The sequence below is a fragment of the Aptenodytes patagonicus genome, chromosome Z (assembly GCF_965638725.1).
Source record: "Aptenodytes patagonicus chromosome Z, bAptPat1.pri.cur, whole genome shotgun sequence".
Classification (NCBI taxonomy): Eukaryota; Metazoa; Chordata; class Aves; order Sphenisciformes; family Spheniscidae; genus Aptenodytes; species Aptenodytes patagonicus.
Genome location: NC_134982.1, coordinates 57,030,840 through 57,051,013, shown reverse-complemented (window position 1 = coordinate 57,051,013; position 20,174 = coordinate 57,030,840). Strand labels below are relative to the sequence as shown.

At 45.7% G+C, this 20,174-nt stretch overlaps 1 protein-coding gene across 14 annotated transcripts in view; it reads right to left on the bottom strand.

The window, feature by feature from the left end:
- The window catches only part of NRG1 (neuregulin 1), a 522,383-nt gene that overhangs the window by 67,010 nt on the left and 435,199 nt on the right, over nucleotides 1-20,174 (bottom strand). The gene's annotated exons all lie outside the window — the stretch shown is intronic.

Here is a 20,174-nt window from a genome sequence, read left to right as displayed (position 1 = left end):
TTCCTAGCAGGAACTCACTAAATCAAATCAATCTCATGCTGACATCTCTGTTCTCCCATTAATTCCCTGTTGTCTCCCCTTTATGGCATTTGTGATCTACAGAGGCAGAGATATTTTAGACACCTTGGTCACAACAGCAACAGGCTAGCATCCTACACAGATGCAAACTGGGTGCCACTGGGAAAAAATGGCTGTATGAAGAAGCTGAATGAAGCAGTCGGACTGATGAGCCATTAAGGAGCTGGCAGGAGTCCAGCGGGCCAGTAAATCACTGCCTAGGGCAGACCTTCAGGACTGCTGCCAGAGACCAAGCCTGTAATGCAGACTGCACTGGCAGTTTTGCACCAGGTGTAGATCCTACCCAATTCAGACAAGGTTTCAAAACCAATAGGCATGAAAGTAGAAAGCAGAGGCAGACACGAGTTAATGCTCACACTGAGGTCTGGGAAGGAGCAGCTTGTACATGGCTATACAAAATGCAGGACACTATGTACTACTGTTAGCTGCCAACATACTCTGTCTCCCCCAAACATTAGCAAGGCTGTTACCTTTCTGATAAGCACACTGACAATGTAAATGAAATGTTATGCTGAATTTGTGCGCTTTATAGTGGTGTGCCTGCAGCCACATGACTCTGTATCTAAAGAGTCACCTGCGTGTGTGACTGCATGAGCAGATCCATTAGATACTCACAAGCTATTCTTTAGCATGGGCAAATCTGTTCTGCAAAAACTTTCCTGATCTTGCTCTCAGAAGAACAGAAAATACTTTTTCACTGAAACATACCAAACAATATTCTACCTACAGCATGAGGCAGGGAAAATTTCCATTTGAATTGTCTGTCAAAGTTGTAAACGACTGACAATATGGGCTTATCATGGAAAATGCCATACAACCTTAGCTACAAGGCATTGGCTACTATAATTTAAATATTAAATGTTTGAAAGAAAGTAATTTATTTTTTGTGCAAGATTTCTAGGCAGTTGTCTTCTGTTTCTGCTCAGCACTGGATGGCCTCCTTTACGCTTAACACAGTGTAAGAGAGTGGCAATGATGTCATTCACTGCTGCAGAGGAAATAAAAAGCTCTGAGCTTAGATCTTGGCAGGAAAAAATAGTTTTGCACTTAATCTCTAAATAAGTGTTTAAATAAAGTTTGTTTTGCTTGAATGCTAGTCAGAGTCCGACAGGAGGTTGGTAAACTTTCCCCAGGCACCCAGTCTCCGGACAGATGAAAAGTCAAGGCAGAGCAGACGGACTGAAAGCACCAGGGTGCTATCAGCCCCATAACCAGGTTAGCAACCAAACCTCTCTCTGACACCCTCACCTCCTCCCCAGCACCTGTACCTTTCCCAGGGCATGTTAAAAGAGGTGAACATCTCTGCAGCAGTGACTCCTCAATTTTTGCATGATGTTCTTTTAGAGGTTTCTTCAGGGACCCCAACCTGCTGCGCACCTTGGTCCTCCTGATCAGCCCCCTCCTCTGACCCTCAGCTCCACTGGTGGTGCCCCAAAACACTCACTCCTTCGGAAAATCTGGGCCAGAAACCCTAGTTTGTAACAGGCAAAGCCGGTGACAGAGCTGAAGGTCACACACAGCTGTAGTATGAGGCTTACCAAAGCAAAAGGACAAGCTGGGGTAGTCTGTGTGACTCAGCCAGAAGGTGCCTGAGGTCTGAAACTAAAACATCACCTCACAGGCAATGCAGCTGCAGCTGTGTTACTTCATACCTGAGACAGTGACAGCACTAAGCTTACGTAAAAAATGCTTATGTAAAAGATATCCCTGGAGGCTATCTGGGAACCACAACATGCAGAAGTAATTTGCATGCTTGTAGCACAGCTAAAGGCTGCGCTACAAAGCAGCAGGAAACCCTGATTTCTTGTTTAGGGTTACTGGGGTTTTTTGCTGGTAAGTGACATAGCTAACAAAGACCCATAATGTCATTAATCTTAAATTTGGAGAATTACAGAGCTGAAAGAAGAGCACATCTCACTGTGATCACAATTCAGCTTTATTTTATGTTCTAACACTGTTAGGTTATGTGATGAAAACTCATCTGCCCACCTGTGAGGGAGAGCACAGAGACAACGGCAGATACGGCAGGATAATCATGCCCCACCTGGTCCCTCCCAGGCCCATCACAGGAGCCATCAGCCACAAATCGAGGGATGAAACACGCCACTATGATTCAGCTGGAAAGGCTTTCTGGAGCAGCTTTCAAACAGAGCGGTGCTGCTGCCTATGGGCGTCTGGGAGTCTTTATGGGATGCAAGGGAAGTGCATTTTGGTATCATACAAGACTCATGATGAGATGTTTAGGGGAGGAACCAAAGGCAGGGAAAGGGAGGGATCTAGGTGGTTTTGGAGGGAGCAAGCACGGCAAAACAGGGGGATAAGGGGACAAAAGGGGGACGGTCATGTGTAAACAGGCTGCTGATCAGTCTGCTTGTATGGCCGTGCCTTGCACCTGATCAGTGCAGTCTGCCCAGTCTTCTCATTAAACTCCATTTCTAACTCTTTTCCTGGGTGAGGGGTGTGCACATGTGTACAGATAACGTGTGTATGTACGTGTCTGTGTGCACGCCTGCTAGGAATGCATGCCCAGCCTTGCTGCTGCCTGGACCTGGGGCATGGAGCTGCTGCAGCCTCACCTCAGTGGGGCTACCAGATTTGTCCACTTCCTAGTAAATACAATATATTGTCTTCAGGAATATGAAGCGTGGTCAGCATAGGGCAGAACAGTACTAATTAATTACAAAAAACATGCTGCTTTGTATCACAGACAACAAAAAAACCCCATTCATTCTACTTCCAGTCCCACAAGGCCACAGGTATTTTAACCATTCCTCACTTTAGGTACATTTAGATAAATGCAATGTACATCTTCTTGAGCTGAGGTGATTAAGGCAAAAGATGAACATGCTCATCCTTTTTTCTTCCTATAAAAAGTTTTCCGTTCAAAAACTGACACAGTACCTGCTTGAGAAAGGGAGACTTTTAAACAATTCGGGGAATTAAGAAGATCTTGTCACATAGAGAAATATTTTTAAAACAAGGTGGTTTGGTGGAAAACACACCACCATCACTTTAGAAATAGTATGTTCAATTTTTCTGGTCTATTGTAAGGATGTCTGTGCAGATGTTTTTAGTAATATCGGGTGTCTCACTGTATACAAGATGCTATCTTTTTTTTTGGCTGCAAAATGCTTTCTTGGAAGACATCAGGGACACAAAGCACATGTGTTTCAGACTGGGGTGTTATAACTTGGGGATGCTGACTGCAACTTGAAGGAAATAAACTCTAAATGAAATAAAAAGTAACAGAGTTTTCCTTTGGAGATGCTCAGCTGATAAACAGCCTACAATGATTATACACACCTCAGATTAGGTTGCAATGAAGAAAAGAACCTTTGGAGCATGGGGCGATAACAGTCATTTTTATAAAATTTTATAAAATTCAAGGAAACATAGCATCAAACAGGTCTTGTTTTATGCAACTTGTTACAGAATATCCAGAGTAATGCCCCAGGTGCCTATAACTCAAGTCACCTCTGGCAATTTCCTCACAGTCTGCCCTGTAACCTGTCTTCACTTCCTGGTGTTTCTCAAAAGCCCTGAGATGTGGCTGTTTGGGTTGGTGGAAGATGAGGGAGCTTGGCGACAGGTTGCCCAGCACACAGCTGGACCCTGGCCCATAGCCTCCATGGCTAGAGCATGCAGAGGCTACTTACTACTGCTGTGGGCTAGCCTTAGGAGAAACAGGACAAGGTGGGACTGATGGGGGTGGCAAATCCATGGAAAGGAAAACGCATTGCAGCATTGGAGCTGCCGCATCCTTTACCTTCCCGCTCCTCTCTGCCACACTCCCTGGAGACCTGCTCTGACTCATAGGGAGTATCTTCTACTTTCCAGCCGAAGTTCACCCTCTCTTCTTCCCTCTCACTGGTGCTTGTCCCTTTTCCTGTCTTAGGAGATAGCCCAAAGTCCAGCAGTCATCATATCAGCTACAGTGGGCCCTTACAGTTGGCCCTTCTTCTCCTTTCCAGTTTGTCGGTGTCTTCTGAATTGGCTTTGCCCTCTCATCCCACCTCCTAAATGGGAGCTGAGGCTGTCTGGTACTTCATGGGTATATTCAGCCGTGTATCCCCAGTCCCCAGGTAGTGCCAACCTAGCTCATGACTGCAGCTTTGGCAAAATACTCACCATGCACACGGTGACAACCAAGCAAAACAGCTTTTAATCGTCCATGTTGCACTGCACACGGGTGCCTTGGCACAACCCCTGCAGGATTCCTGAGACTGTCCTTCATCCCTGGGTGAGAGAGGGCCCTGGGGCTATCCCACACCTGAAGAAGGGGAGGTACTGCCCAGCTGGCTGCTCTTCCCTGGCAGACAATCCCAGGCATCTGGCAAATCTCCACTAGCCACTTTCCTGACTAGGGAAGGGTTACTGTTCTTCTCCTTTCCTCCCATTTTTAATGACTCTTAGTCATTTGGCCTTTGCTAGATATGGGCCAGGTGTAGACAGGGTCCCTCCTTCAATAGCTTTGTGGTATTTTGGACTCTTTTCCCTCCCTGGCTGCCTGTAAACAATCAGTGACTGCTGGAAAGGATCTCCTCCACCTCTGGTTTTTGTCTCACAAGATTTTCTGCTCTGACGTTGTCACCATGAACACATGCTACCATCACACCCAGCAGTGTGGATTATACTCTCTGTGCCTTCTCATGGACATGGACACCTACTGTTTCACTAGGATGCTCAGCAAAGGACAAAATGTTTGAATCCACTTTTTTTCTACACTAGTCTAATTTTGATGGAAGGAATTTGCCTTTGCCTGAACATAAGGTATCCAGCTTCTTACAAAAGGCATTAGTAACTAAACTGTGTATCTGGTTCCTCACCTTTCCTGGCTCTGTGCATTCTTTCTCTGCTCTTTACAGTTTGCCCTGTTATTGACATTATCTGTCTCATGAAAACAGTGTACTATAGACATTGTTCTACAGGGGCTTTCAGATTGGGTCACTAATGACAAAACAGCAGATATACTCTCTGGTCTGTTTTTTTCTGTTGTATTGTGGCCATTGCTTAGATCTGCATGAAGAAGATCTTTGGCACAGTTTCTTCCTCATCTGAAGATATGTGCTTGTCTTTCAAGGCTGTTTGTTACTCTGTGCTTTGGATGGCTCTGGAATAGTACTCAGTTGACTGTTTGCAGCCATGTCTTCCATTCAGAGGAAAGCTTTGACGCTTTCCTTAGCATCTTAAAGCAGAGGAGGAATTTTTTTTTAAGCTATTGATGGTCATGAAACCTCTTTTGATGATCCTTTTTAAGCATGCCCTGCTAAATATAATGGCTGCTTGCAATGCTTTTGCTGATGACAAGAGACTTCCATGTCAGACCACTGAAGATTTAAATGTATTTTCTGCAGTAACATAGGTAAGCACGCAGCAGAACTCTCTTCATAACTCATACACACTAGAACACCTTAACTTTTAAATGAAGTAAGGTCTGTATTGGGAGGCAGTATCTTTTGGTAGACTGACGGATTGAGTTGGAAAAAGATAGGTGAGCTTTTGAGCCCACTGATGTCTCTTCAGGCCTCTGCAGTTTCAACAAATTATCTATAATTTGTCCATAAGCACCATTTTCTGCTGGTGTTTAACTTCACAGAGGTCAATGTGGGCCCCTACATCTGTGGTGGATTTGTCTTGATGTATGTATGTACTGAATATATTAGTGAACATCTCTTAGTGAGATTGACTGAGCTGACTAATATGGCGTCGACTTAGCTGTGGTCCCAACCCCACGGCTGCTGGGTTACTAATGACAGGTATTCTGCTTGAACACAATATCATGTAAATAAGCTTGCTAAACTTGTGGAATTTGCTCTTGCCTCCAACATTGTCTGGACCACTTGCCATCTGTCCTAATTTATCCGTGCTGCAACTGAACCAAGAATATTTTTGAAGGCCTTACTGTTGCGTCCCATATATCATTGCTCATAAACCAAGCAATTCTGCTGCCAGTGCTCAACAAGCTGTGTATACTCAGTCAGAGGTTTGTGAATTACTGGCCTGTCTCATATTGTTTCTCTCCAGCCCACAGACAACTCAGATCATCCTCTTTATTCAGAGGCATTTATTCAGTCAGGATCATCCTACTCCCTGCAACGTGGATGCTAATTAATAGCTTCCAAGATGTGTGTAGGTATGAAAGATCTCAGTTCAGTAATAATAACAGCTCTGCTTCATTCTTTGAGCTCTTTGCAGGCAGCCTCTCTTCTTTCCCTCCACTACTGCCAAGGGTCACAGCAGTTGGTAGAAACAGAACACCCTGGGAAACCATGCCCTATTTTCACTTTCTGGCCTCTTTCTGTGTGCTGGAATGGGAGGAACTGCAACCGCAGTGTCTTCAGGCACTGCCCCGGGTGACTTTTGTGCACATCTCACAGCCTAGAAATCCACCCTGGGGCAGTCAGGAGGGTAAGGAGCCTCACCCACGCGAATGGCTTTCCCTGTGAGTCCAACATAACAAGCCTTAAAATCTAGGTGAGGCCCCCAGGGCTGGCTCCCATCCAGGCTCAGCAATGCAACTGTACATTACTGGCATTTCTCCCTGGCTGACCTGGGCAGTGGGGATCTGCTGGGTCACCCCAGCTTCTCTGGTATGGTTCCTCACTTTCCTGTGCAGTGCCTGCTACGCCGTCCCTCCATGTTTTACACAGCTTGCGCTGGGTTTGAAATACAGACAGGCACAGCGCTTAGGAAAATACCTAATTGCCCTTAGTCAGCATGTTTCAGCTGTGAAGTAACTCAAGCCATATTCTCCAGTTCTCACAGCCTGACCTCTTCTCATTTCCTGATGCTTTCCCTAAACACTTCCATGTAGAAACAGCTCTCAGTGCCTCTGGGATCCCTGCAGAAGGCTCCGTGTATCTGCCTGCTGGGGCCTGAGCAGCGAGGCAGTGCTCATAAAGGAGGTGTCAGAGAAAGTCCTTGAATGACAAACAAAGCGAGCAAGTAAGAACAAAACCAACCACAGCATGCAGACCTTCCCTCCAGCCTGGGCTGCCTCCTACCCATCCAGCAGTGACCGTACTCCCCTCCTAATGTGATTTTTTTTCTGGGCAGCTATTCTGAAAGCCCCAAGTGAAAGGTCCGCCAAGGAGAGGCAGCTTTGCCTGGCCACTCTGCCAAAAGCAGCTGCCCATACCAAGCACAATCTATTTGTAACGTTTCACCTCTGAGGAACATGCTCATGTTTGCTGACAACAAGAGAATTGAGACACGGGTTTTCCTTTTTCTTAACTAGCACTTACGTTGGCGGGAAGAGGAAAGCACGCATACCCCTCAAAAGCAAACTGCTTCCCCTTGCCTGTGTGGACCTAAGCAACACGACTGGAGACAGAAGAAGGCAGAGGTCTCAGGAGGTGTTGCCACTGGGCATGGAGAAGTACAGCCAGGGACACTACAGAGAATAGGCAGTGCTGGCCGTGCTGAGAGTCACACGAGGCCTGGGAACCGCCTGGCTCTTGGTTTCAATTACTGAGCAGCAGGACTGCACTTCAGAGACCACTTATCACTGCAGTAAATCTTGCTTCTCACTGAGCACATGTGGAAGCTGAGACATCTGACAGTGAGGAGGGCTCATGTAGGCAGGGGTTTGGCAGCGCAGGCAGGCAGCAGTTTGTACAGAGCTACACACTATTGACAGTAATGTGACAGATTAAGCTGCTTTTTACATGTACTTTCTTGGGGGCTAGGGTGGGCAGTGAGAAGAAGGGGATTTGGATGAAGAAATCTCTTTTTAAGCAAAGAACGGAAAGCAAAATTTAAACAAATCCACAGCCTCACAGCTTCTGTACAACTCCCCCACAGCTTCTGCACCAGGCTGCTGGCAGGGCAAGCCTTTCCTTTAGGATGAGGAGCAGGTCCTGCCATGCTCCCATTTTTACCACTGCATTTGCTGCAGAAAGCGTAAGATGTCAGTGCCTTCTCACACCGTATCCGCACCCGGCCGCTGCACCCAGCAGTGAGTCAGCACCAGATGCTTGCAGGCTTGGGAGTCTCATCTTCATCAACTGTAAATCCCTGCAGCTTCACTGGCTACAAGAGCTCCTCAGAGCAACACCAGCTGGAAACCTGCCCCTGTAAATCCTTGGGGATGAGCTGCCTGAGCAGCCCTGCCTCAAGCTGGCCCCGCACAAGGGTCTCATTCTTCCCGGTTCCTGAGCCCATTTCCACTCCTCCCGAAGCATTAAGGGGTTTGGTGGAAGTGGGAGCCAGGGCCCTTTATTTAGACTGAGCATGTGGGGTTTATCGCTGGTCTAAACAAAAATCTAAATGAGTGTAAATGAGTGTAAATGAGAGTCAGGAGTTTGTATACCTGTGTGTAGGGGAGGCAGTAGGGCTGCAGCCTGCTTCTGTCCTCCTGGGAAGAAAACAGGCGTTTGTAAAACCTGCACACACCTAGTTTGGAGACAGACTGCATATCCATTATGTATACACTATCAGAAGCCTATTTTTAGCCACTAGGCAATGATAGGGTATCTGTCAGTGCTGTGTTCAAATCTCATCCCATGCCTGTCATTTTCCTTCCCCCTCTCTTCTCGTCTTCACCATCCCTCCCCCAAACTTTCCGCTTCTTCTGGAAACTGGGAGACATTTCATGAAGTTGGTAATGAGATTCCATCTCCACACACAGATAATGAATCATCCAAGGAGTTTTTCCCTCCTTCCTCCGTGACTTTTCACAACAAGAAAATCCACTGACGATTCTATGATCACATAACAGCAACACCAATGTCTTATCATTTTGGGGGTGCTGCTAAAAGTGATAGTCGATTTTCCTTCTTTCTTTTCTTTTTTTTTTTTTCTAAGCCAGAGAAGAAGCTTGTTTGCATTGTTGGCCTGCATATTGAGATGAGCAGGGTTTGAAGCATAATCTGAAGAGAGCATCCTTCTGTGCTATGTGCCATGTGATACTTAGCAATATGAAAACCTGAAACATTGACACTATTTTATTACCATGACTTTGCAAGTGCATGTGGCTCATGGTATCCTAAGTCAAAATGAGATCATGGAACAAGAGGGGTTAACAAGAGTGACATAGCCCTCACATGCATTCCTAGAGCCAGGGATGACAGAAGCAGCACACAATCTGTTAAGTGAAGGGGCTCTGCTAAAGGCCTTAGCAGCACCCAGTGCTCAAAGTGTTGACATACAGGCACAGGCACAATAAATTTTTATTCTGCTTTGTTTTATGGCATGTCATATCCAAAGACATACCTCAAATGGTCTGAGACACTAGAAAGCAATGAAAACATCAGCAAACCAATGCAAAAATGGGTGGTATTGCACTTCCAAACAAAATCAGGGAAACTCAAGCATTCCAAACAACTGCAGAAAATAGGACTCTACATGGCTACTGCCCAGAAATATTCAGCTACACAAAGCTTTTATTTTAACAGCCTTATACATAGCCTTTAAATCAGAACTAATTTTTCATTCCAAACTCTCTAAAACTAGTATCTAAGAGAATTCCCTCATTTCCCCTCACTTAAGAACTCCCTTATTTCCCCTCATAATCAGGGTGGACTCAGCAGGACTACTCCTAACTTGATTCCATTGGAACAAAGGTATTTTGTCACTGATCTATATAGACTCATTCCAAATTAGTGCTGTACCCTCAAAAGCGTAGCTCAACTGTGACTCCAGAAGACTGGCAGTACAGAACAGCCAGGGGCAGTAACTTCCTCACCTCCTCCAGCTCTGTCCTTAAAATATACAAGACTGCACCCTCCCTGTGATTTAGGAATAGGCAGACCCCAGCAGGCAAAAGTTGTTCTTGCTATACCAGTGGAGAACTGAAAATATGCAACAGTTGGGAGTCTCCCCAGTCATCTATCTCTGAATTTCAATGAATATTTGATCACTAAATCATGCTCTTCTCGAGCTAATTTACAACCTCTTTTTGTCTCTGTACTAACACTCTGAAAACTTGTGGACAGGGTAGCAGTTTTCCAAGGCTAATTCACATATTGTGTCACCTAAAAACCTGCCAATAATGGTCCTATTTTTGGCTTGCAGGAAACATGCAAGAGCTCTAGTGATGGAGCAGTCTTTCAGGGAGCACATGCAGCAGTGTCCTGCACTCAGTAAGTGACCGGAGGTACCTAATGGTTGAAGAGGAATGGAAAATGAGGGTCTGAAAACAGTCTCTGTAGCCCATGGGCAGAGGAAGGTTACACCACGATGGTCAAAGCATTTCAAACGAGATTGCTGTACTCCACCACCTCCTGAGAAGCCAGCTTCTCCACTTCTGCTGCATGGTGAGCTAGCAGAAATTGATGTGCTGAGAGATGTCTCACAAATTACAGCCTGGAGATACTACTGACTAAAAGCAAGCTGGCCATGGTGCCAGTGTACTCCCTGCCTATTTGCTTGCTGTTGCAGGCTGTGCAGAAATTGAGATTTTTCTCTCATCTTATTTTGCAGATCTCACAATAGGAGTTATGTGTGCACCCAGAGGGCACCACCTGCCGCCCTACCCCCCAGCTTCAGACAGCTGTCACTGGAAATTTCCACGTGGCATTCCTCACGTCTGGGGTAGGTATTTCTGCCATGGATCAGTTTTCATCCAAAAACCCAACACCCTAAAACCAAAGATAACCCCAAAAGCAGTGCTGTAGAAGCAGCAGGTTTGTACACCAGAAAGAGGACATCAGACAGCTGATGGGGTGTTACAAAGGCTATTTCACTCATGACTAAGCTGTTTTTGACTTGCTGGGTCTTTTAATAGTCATGCAGCATTTCTTCCTTCACATTGTGCAGTAAATCACTATTTTTCAAAGCACAGTGCCACACACTCTGCCCAAGGGAGGGAAGTGCAAGAAAATCTGGGTTTGTCTGTGTAGCATTACAGTTTGTTTGTTTGCTTATTTAATGAGAGCTTTGCTGCTTGTCTTTCCTCCTTGATTTCTAGGAAAGAAGCCTGTGCCAGCTGTGGTTAAGAATACTTACCCCTTCCTAAAACAGGCGCTTTGCAGCAAAGGCTCTGAGGCTCTCCATGACAGGTCTGCTGGGCAGCAGGGATCAGGAATAGCGCCTGACAGAGCAGCCTAAAGCCTTGCAACACACTGCTCAGGCTCCACTCTGCACACCTAAGCTGACAGAGGCAGGGTGGGATGACATTGCATCTGTGGTTTGGTGCTTAGCCCTGTCACTGCTAAGTTTCTTTAGGGATGTGGAGCCACCCACCGTGGCACTTCCTATGCTCCTGCTCTACTGCCCACAAACAGCCCGTGCTGCCTGCACCCTCACAGCGGCAGGCACATATGTGTGGAAGGAAAAAGGAGGGATGGAGAGATATGGTGAGGAACAAACCGCTGTACAAGGGTTTGTACGCTGGTACCCAGACCAGTTTCAAGGCAGATGCCAGCACAGAGCCGGGTGATGCTCTTACTAATGGTGATACTCACTACCAGCACTGACACCCAGGGGTAGCAGCTTGAAAAACTCAGAGAGGAGGAAACTACCAGCTCAGCACTGTGCTGAAGCAATGAAACAGGACCTGATTGCTTCTGAATGACTGCGGCTCGGTTAGCTCACTCACACCATTGTCCTAACCTTGTAATGGAAAGAAACGCACTGCAGAACAGTCCAAGAGCAGTTCCTGCCAGGCTGCATGCTAGAAGCAGAGCAGGCTGCTTATTTCTAGAATGATCTCCTTTGCTGCATGGTTTTGGTCCAGGACATTTCCCAAGTATTTGCATCACCTCCTGAGACCACACACACACATCCTTGCTTGTGGGTCCTGTTTCCATCCACTGCCAGGAAACACTGCACAGACTTGTCTGAATAAAACCACAAGCCTTGAGATGAGGCGCAAAAGAAGATGAAAAATATATATCTATATTGCTTTGCTTGCATGAGATGACCAGTAATGAAGCTTAAAAACTAAAGAAACAAAACTCAAACCATGGAGAACAAGGAAACTGGGATCCCATACATTCCAGTGTGGGTTAGGCAGATGTGCGAGGGAGGCATGAGCAGGAGGAGAGGGTGCAAGATCTCTGCTGCTGCCACAGCTACAAAGCAAGCTGCTCCCTCCTTTCTGCCAACTTCCCCTTTTCAGAATAAGAGCTGTTAAGAACTATGCCTTCCTCTCAAATCCTGCTACTGCTTCACATATCACTTCCCCTGTATCTGCAGCTACCCTTATTTCTCCCTGTAAACCTCTGGAGCACCTTTGTTTCTTGCACTCTCCTCTGGGTGCCTTCCGCCCTGGCTTGGGAAGTCAGTCCCTGCATTTCCCACGCGATTGCCACTCAGCTTTGTTCATTCCTTGCTTACTTCCTCTGACTGTGTGTAGGGCTTGCTCCACCTGAGCTTTAGTTTTGGCTTGAAGGCCCTGTGTGGGGAAGGAGGATCAGCCTCAGCATCACAAAGAGCAAGACACCAACAAGTCACAGGCCTGAGGGAGAGTGAAACACAACTGTGCACATCCAGCCGGCTGTCAATGTCATCTTCTCAGCTGGAAAATCCCAGAGGGTGCGGATTAGCATGAGTGAGAGCTGAGGTGAGGGTTTTCTTTGCCGTGAAAAGTCTTTCAGGAAGCACTGACTTGTTGCAACCGGAGCATTTCTGCAGAAATGTCTGCATTTCTACAAAGCTTTCAGCGGGAATACAACTTGGGATAGCAGCCTTTGGAACAAGGGAAGGCTGGTGTGCTTAGCCAGGGTGTAAAAGATCTAATATCAAACCCCTTGTCCCCTGAAGTGGGAATGAATCTGTCCCCCGTGTACTGTGAGGGATTATGTTCACTGTTGAGCTGTTGGCGCTCAGTCTGGGGAAGGACTGGAAAGGACTGGGTTTCCTTCTGGTGCCCAACTGAAACACCTCAGCCAGAGCCCTAAGCAACCCAACAGCACATCTGTGTCTTCTTATAGCTTATATTCACAAGGACTGCCTGTACCTTCAGAGAGCGGAGGTGTGAAGACTGCATCCCCCGGAGGATGAGTCTGTGGGAGCTGCAGGAACACAGCAAGCCCATTTCTAACCCAGGACCAGGGCACCTGGCCACTGACAACCTCCTTTCTCAGTCCTCCTCCAAGTTTCATTCCCCACCACATGACTCCAGGAGCGACACTCCTGAACCCATGGCAGGCCAGCCTGCTGAGCGGTGCCACACTGAGGACAAGAGCAATCCTGGTTTATTCTTCTCACACTAAGACCAGCACAACTGTTCCCCAGCAATTGCGGGGGAGTCTTTGCAGATGCAGCACAGGACTTCTCAGTGGACAAGCTAAAGGTAACTGTGTGGAGCTGCTCTGCAAAAGCACTTTAATTGCTTTTGACACTGCAGACTAACTTCATTAAGCCCCAGGCAGATGACTCACAGTAGCAGGCTGTACTGGTGAAGGGAACACAACGGGACATGGGGCGGAAGGCAGTGTTTCCACAGTAATTAGAAAATTTCTCTGTTGTGAGTGGAACAGCCTCACATCTTGCCTTCAGCTGGACTTTAACAGTAGGTGATCAGAGATGTCCTCCACTACCAAAAGATGCTTAGCAATACCTTGTATATCTGGCTTGTGTTGAAAAGAATAAAGTAATGATTTTCCGTGAAGAGCCTAAGCACCTCCAAAGCTAGACACTCTCCTTACTTCTTTCCAGCAAATACAAAACTGTTTCATCAGCCCAAGTACTCCACCATCTATATCCACTGCCTTCACCCAATTAGATCTCGTTACGCTGGCAGAGCAACATCAGTATGTGTAGGGGAAGAGAATGTCCTTGCTGCATGACTGAATCTGGAAGGCAAAACCTGAAACATTGACAACCCATCTGGCAGCAGAATGGACACAGCACACTTTCCACCATCATTTTGCCAGGCTCAGGTCCAAGCTCCCTTGCTGTGGATGCTGTTACCCATAGTAACTAAGGTAGGTGCGGGTCCTGTTCCTGAGAAGCTGGCATGACCCCCACTTGCATGTCCAGAAATGCACCTCAGACACTTTCTTTGCAGCAGTAGTCACCATGTCCCACAAGAGCTCAGGCCTTGCTAAAACCATGCTGGCAAGAGGACTTGGAAGCAATCTTGTGTGAAAGCTTGGCTATGAATTTGGGAATTTCCAGCCCCTGGATATCTGCAGTTATTATTGTCACCTGCAAAATGACAAAGCTGTGATGGAGATCCTCCTGATGAGACCACACTGGGAGAGCTGCTTCACCAACCACATGCACGTGGGCAATGTGAGCTGATTGAAAGGGCCCCTCCAGCTTCTCCACCCCACTGTGGTCAGTGTGGGTCCAGCACTGTATAGACTCCAACTGCAAGAGTCAGTCCCCTCAGTGTACAGAGGAGGGAAGACATGCTGCCTTCCAAAAAGGGGCAGCTAATTACAGGAGCTGCAAAGTTTTGTGCTTTTTTCCTTCTTCTTTTTTTTTTTTTTTAAGGTAATACCTAGCTCTCAGGTGAGACCAGCTCATTTCTATGCATACTTGTGCTACAAAGCATTCGAACTCATCAGCTGATCTTCTAGGACTCTATTACTTCCACTTTCATATGAGTATATAACAAACAAATACTGTGAAGGCAAGAGCAAAAAATCAATGAGTGCAGCTGAATTAGGAAAGCTTTTCCCCTGAAAAAATAAATTGTCTTAATGATATTGCAACACTGAACACTAATGAGAATGTCTTCTTTTATTTCTTGTCCCCTCACTGTGAAATAAGTAGCTATGTCCTGAAAATTACCAGGCTCTGAAAAGTTATCAAATATTTGCCTGAATGACAGAATTTTCATGACAGAACATTGTCCTGAGAACAGTTATTATGCAATATGTTTGCAGATAACTTTGCCAACAAACTGAAAAAGCTTTCTAATTTAGTGCTCATCATTAATTGCCAATGCTTATAAAAAAATCTTAAGCAGCATGGTCATGGCACTTTATGCTTTCCTACATCTTTAAGCACTTCATTAAAATAACTATAATAACTAATGACTGCAAAGCAGTCTATAGTGGCTGTTGCTGTGCAGATCTAGTGGTAACTGCAGAAGGGAGAAGCTTTTTCAGAACCTGATTTTTTATTAGATTTTTTTACTTTTTGCTGTGGAGATTACATAGGAGCAGCTGCAGCTCTCCACACTTGAGATGTCTTTGTGCAATGGTTTCTGAAGGACTAAAACATGCTTTTTCTCCTCTTTTTGGGGGGTGGGGAGGTGGAGTGGAGACGGACTTTCAGCTATGTGTTTCTGTGTCCAGACTGCTCCTGGTGAAGCCTAGGTCAGAACCCCTCTGGGACAACCCCTGCATGTCTAACTATGATAAATAACAACTCCCACGATAAACTTGGAAAGGAAGGCAGATGTCAAATTTTGCTGAGTCAGTCTAAGCTATCTATTCACCCCCATCCAGGGCCTGATCCCATTATAATGTTTGATTCTTGAGGTTGGTGCAAGTGAGAATTACAAGAGCAAATATGACAAGGGATTTCCACGTAACCAAACAGACATCTTTGCACTTTTTCAAAAGCTTTTTACACTTCTCCTTCCGGTGACTTTGAGTTAGTTCTCACCGTTAGTTTATTCTCATAATCAATACATTTATGGAATGAGGGCATTGTGGTAACAGCTTTCTGAAAACTACACAAAAAACCCCATTGCTTTTCTGCAGCATCCCATGAAGAGCAATGATGTTCACTGAGGCTTCCTCATTTTAATTGCAAATCTTAAATGTGGCAAGTTTTTAGAATGGGTGTGAGATTACACATTTAAATGTGAGCTGGGTTAAAGCTGCTATAAAACTGGTACTATTATCCTCCAAATGCATTCACTGGATTTGTATTGGTGTGGTGGGAGAGGGTGAAAGACTCCTTTTTGTGGGGCTCCCAGACTCCACCACCACCATTTATAATTGCACGGCTCCCAGACCAGCAATGCCAGCGGACACTTGTCCCTCTGGGTCAGAGATGCCTTGCTGACTCTATCCCTGCCACAGGATGCACGCCTTGTTTTCTGGCACTGTTCTGCTTTCTACCATCTAACTCCGTAACCACCACTGAAGAAGCGGTACGGATGGAGGAAGCAGTTATACAATTAAGGTTTTGTGCTGTGCCGGAAAGGGACTCGAGCTTTATCCCTGGCTCTGCCACATGCTTCCAGTGCAGCGTAAGCAAGTGAGGACGTTCTCAGACATGGCCACTAATCTTGTTTCACTCATTTTTCTGACAGCTGGGGCCTGATCTTTCCAAAACACTGTGCCTTCTGACGTGCTGCCGGCAGGGACTGAATGGGGAAGAGAAAAGTCCTGATGCTCAAGCCCTGAGTGCATGAGGGAGAGGCTTTAGAAGATGGTAGCACATTTACAAATGGTTACACCTGGTCCAGCTTCTGTGGGGAAGGGCAGGAGCACCTGCAGTCTTACAGAAGAGGACACACATAGGACCTAAGTCAGTGGGATGGTGTCTCCTCTTTTGGCCACCATCTCATTATTGCAGGTACCAATGGAGATTCCCAGCTGAGATCCTCTGCCTCAGCCATCAGATAATTTGGCCACAGCCATCAGATAACTTGGCCACAGAACCTGTTTTTCAAATCACATATAAACAAGTGAGTGACACAAACTGGTTTATATGACTCATGCTCTCTGAAAAAGCACTCTGTAAACAGTTTTTATGGTTAAAAATTATTATAATCTGTCAATTACCGCATGCTACGCAACAGGGCACAAGTGTTCCATATTTCTGTCATTTGTCACACATTGCTATGGCCTGTGTCACACACTGGCAAAACTGTAAAGGTTGAGAAGTTCGGCTATGGTCTTGAGAGTATGAATGCATAGCAGGCAGTCTCTTCACCAAAAGGGATTTTGAAAAACAGGAGAAAGATGCTGCTCAGTGGGAACAAATAAGCAGAATGAATCAACTACATACACACAGGTGGGGATGAATGACTCTAGGAAAGGACACCTGAGTCGTTACGGATCACAAATGGTTGGAAACAACAAAGCCACAGAAAAGGCACATCCCGTGCTGTGCTGCGCTGCATCAGTAAGCCTCCCCTGCAAGACCTGAGACTGCTCTTTGAAAAAGGAGGATGTGGACACACCAGAGAGAGTCCAGAGGACAGCAGCAATCACCCTAAACATGAGCTAGTACAAAGGAATGAATAACTTCAAGGTCAGAAATGCCTAAACAGGGCAACAGAAATTATATGCATTTAAACTTCAGATCATTACTCTGTCTTTAGTGGTGTAACAATATAATGCTACTGCTGCAACAGATCATTGCGTGCCAAACTCTGATTTTGCTGGGATATGGAGTTTCCCTACCGATGTCAGACACATGCCTTTTGGATTTATCCTTTCACAGTTCAAATTCAAATGCAGCTTAGTGCACGGGAGCGGCTAGCCCTCCAGCAGGCCATTCCCTTTTCATTTTCAAGGAAGGTTGTTCAGACAGACAACCTGCTCTATGCTTCTTCTGGTAGAAGGATATTAATTAAATGAGCCTTGAGTCAATTGCCCTCTTTAACCTTTAAACTCTTATGTTAAGAGCACTAACACTAGACAATAGATCAAAAGGAGTTTAGTTTTTAGAGTGCTTATAATGAAAGCGTGGCTCAGTTTTTAGCAAAAATTACCAGTCTGCTTGGGGCAGCTGATAAAACCATTTGGTTGGCTCAGATCTACTTCACAGACTCAGCAGAGGGAGGGTTGTTGTATTTCATGAATATGACCTTCTGTGCAACACAGGACACGTAGCTCTTGAGATGGTAGAGGAATTACTGAGGAGAGAAAAAGATCCTGATGCTGTGTTTGGCAAAACATTCTGTGTGTGGATCATGGTGCGTGTGTGTGCATGTACATGTGCATATGAGGACGTGAAATTTTGTATGGGGATGAGGGGAAAGCAATATTCACAATTCATCAGCTTAGTGTCATTTGGAAGATGCTGGATGTTTATTGCTGGGGATAGAATAGTCCTTTCCTGTGGGAAAAGACTATTAGTGGAGTAATTCCAGAAAGTCTCAAAAATTATCCTACATGTTTCTGAAACATTCTAGAAGTTTTTAGACATTTGTAACATCATCCAGATCTGCCATCAATAACATGTATGGGCCTGTTACATTTTATTCAGCCAAACTGGAGACTTTGTAGAACAAGGACAGTTATTTAAAGAAAAAGTCATCCAGAAATCTGGCCTGAAGAGCTTCCCATAAAATAAAATGAATTAAAATATGTCTTACTGTAACTAAAAAAAAAAAAAAAAATTCTATTAAAATCCAGATTCCTGAAGATGCCAAGATTTGAAGCCTGTGTTCTCAATAAAAGGTTATACAGTCTGTCTTGCCAATCCTAAGTGTTCAAAAATCATTAAATTGGCATGAAAATGAAAATATCTCTTAAAATGACACATTAGGTTTTGGCCTCTGGATTTTTGAACTTTAGCTGCCCAGATTTTCAAGCTTATTTTTGCAATCACCACGATTAGAAATTAATGAAAAAATAAAATTGCAGAGAAAAGAACTACAGAGTTTCAAGTAGTATCAGGACTGAATGGGCTGATACTTTGTTAAGAAAGCTTTGAGTACTAAGATCCTTGTGGTAATAGCCTAAGTGTTGGCCCCTGCAGAACAGCCAGTGTCTGTGTCTGGATGGATTTTACAAGCCACTCCCCATTGCTTATCTTTTAAGTGCTGCATTGGTGGAATATGTCACTTGGCTATGAACGACTTTTAAGACAATTGGTCTGGCCATCTATGTTTCTGAGGTGCTTTTTATTACAAAGCAGGTATCTCCAAAGAACAGCTATCTTCATTAATGTTTGCAGATCTTTAGTCAATAGTCATTAGTATTTTTTGACAACAGCTGACCAAAACAGGGCCATGATCCAACTGACAGCTCACACAAGCTACACTGGTAGAATTCACAAAAGCAGGAGCTTTTACTGCCAACCTAAGTAAATAATGGCTGAACAGATGCTGTGGGGAAAATGTGCTACTGCAGCAAGAGCCATGGCCCCTATAACCTCCCTTTTGCGTGTAGGAAGGCAGTGGAAAGCAATGCTGGATTTCATTTTTTACTTGGTTGCTATTCTCCCTGAACAGGGAGAAGTTTAATGGGAAGCAGTGGACCAAGGCTGCACCTGCAGAATTTGTTTTTTGGGGGCAGTGCTATCTTTCTGTAATGCATGGGCAGATTTTCAGAGAGATTTAAATACCTAAGTAAGGTGGTTGACACCTAAGGAGATTTGCTGAAAGTGTCTAACTCCCCTCTGGAGTAAAATGCATCCAGTCTTCCTCCCCTGCCTCCATCTCGTACGGCTTTTAGGGGGAAAAAGAGAGAGGAAGAGAACATGTTTGTCATGTGTTGGCCACACACGGTTCCTTCTGCATTAGGGTCATTTCTACAACTTCATCCGCTACCAGCGGGTCCCAGCAATTTGCCACAGAAGGAGCATCTATCAGCAATAGGTGAGCATATATCTTCCACGGCTTTTACTGTCAGCCTCAGTGCCGTTCCCTCAATGCCTTTCACTGGGGGGGGGTGGGGTGGGGGTGGGGGGGGGTGGGTGGGTGGGTGGGTGTGTGTAGGAGGATTGGGTGTGAATTTGTCCCAGGGGAGGGGATTTCACACCTGAGTATAAAGAGGTTAATTTGCTATACTCCTCTGCAGGCCTAGCTGCGGGTCTGGAGTATGTGCAGTATGGGAACTTGCATAATCACAGAAGGAGATGGCTATAATCCTGACCATTTCTGGGTGGATAATACGAAGCAGACTGAAGCCTGTGCTGTGAGGGATTTTGCTCCTCTCCGCTCATGCAAAATCTACCCTGATGTGTTCCTTATCCAGGGCAAGGGGGTCAGGTTTTGAGCTTGGAGATGCATCTGGTGGTGGGGAGGGAGGCAGAAGGAAGGAGGGACACAGTGGTCTTGGCGCGGAGCAGCTCTCACATTACACAGCATTAACTAAGGGCTGCCACACAAACTGGGCCAGCAGCTGCGCCTTTGTTTTTGTAGGGGTTTTGTGTACAATTAGAGCCCGAACCAGCAGGCGCTGCAGACTGAGCCGGGCTGTTGCAGCCGTGGGACAGCCTTCTGCTCTCTCTTTGCACGTGCCCGTAATGGGTAGTGACAAACTCAGCCCTTAGCTGGGCTGCGTAAG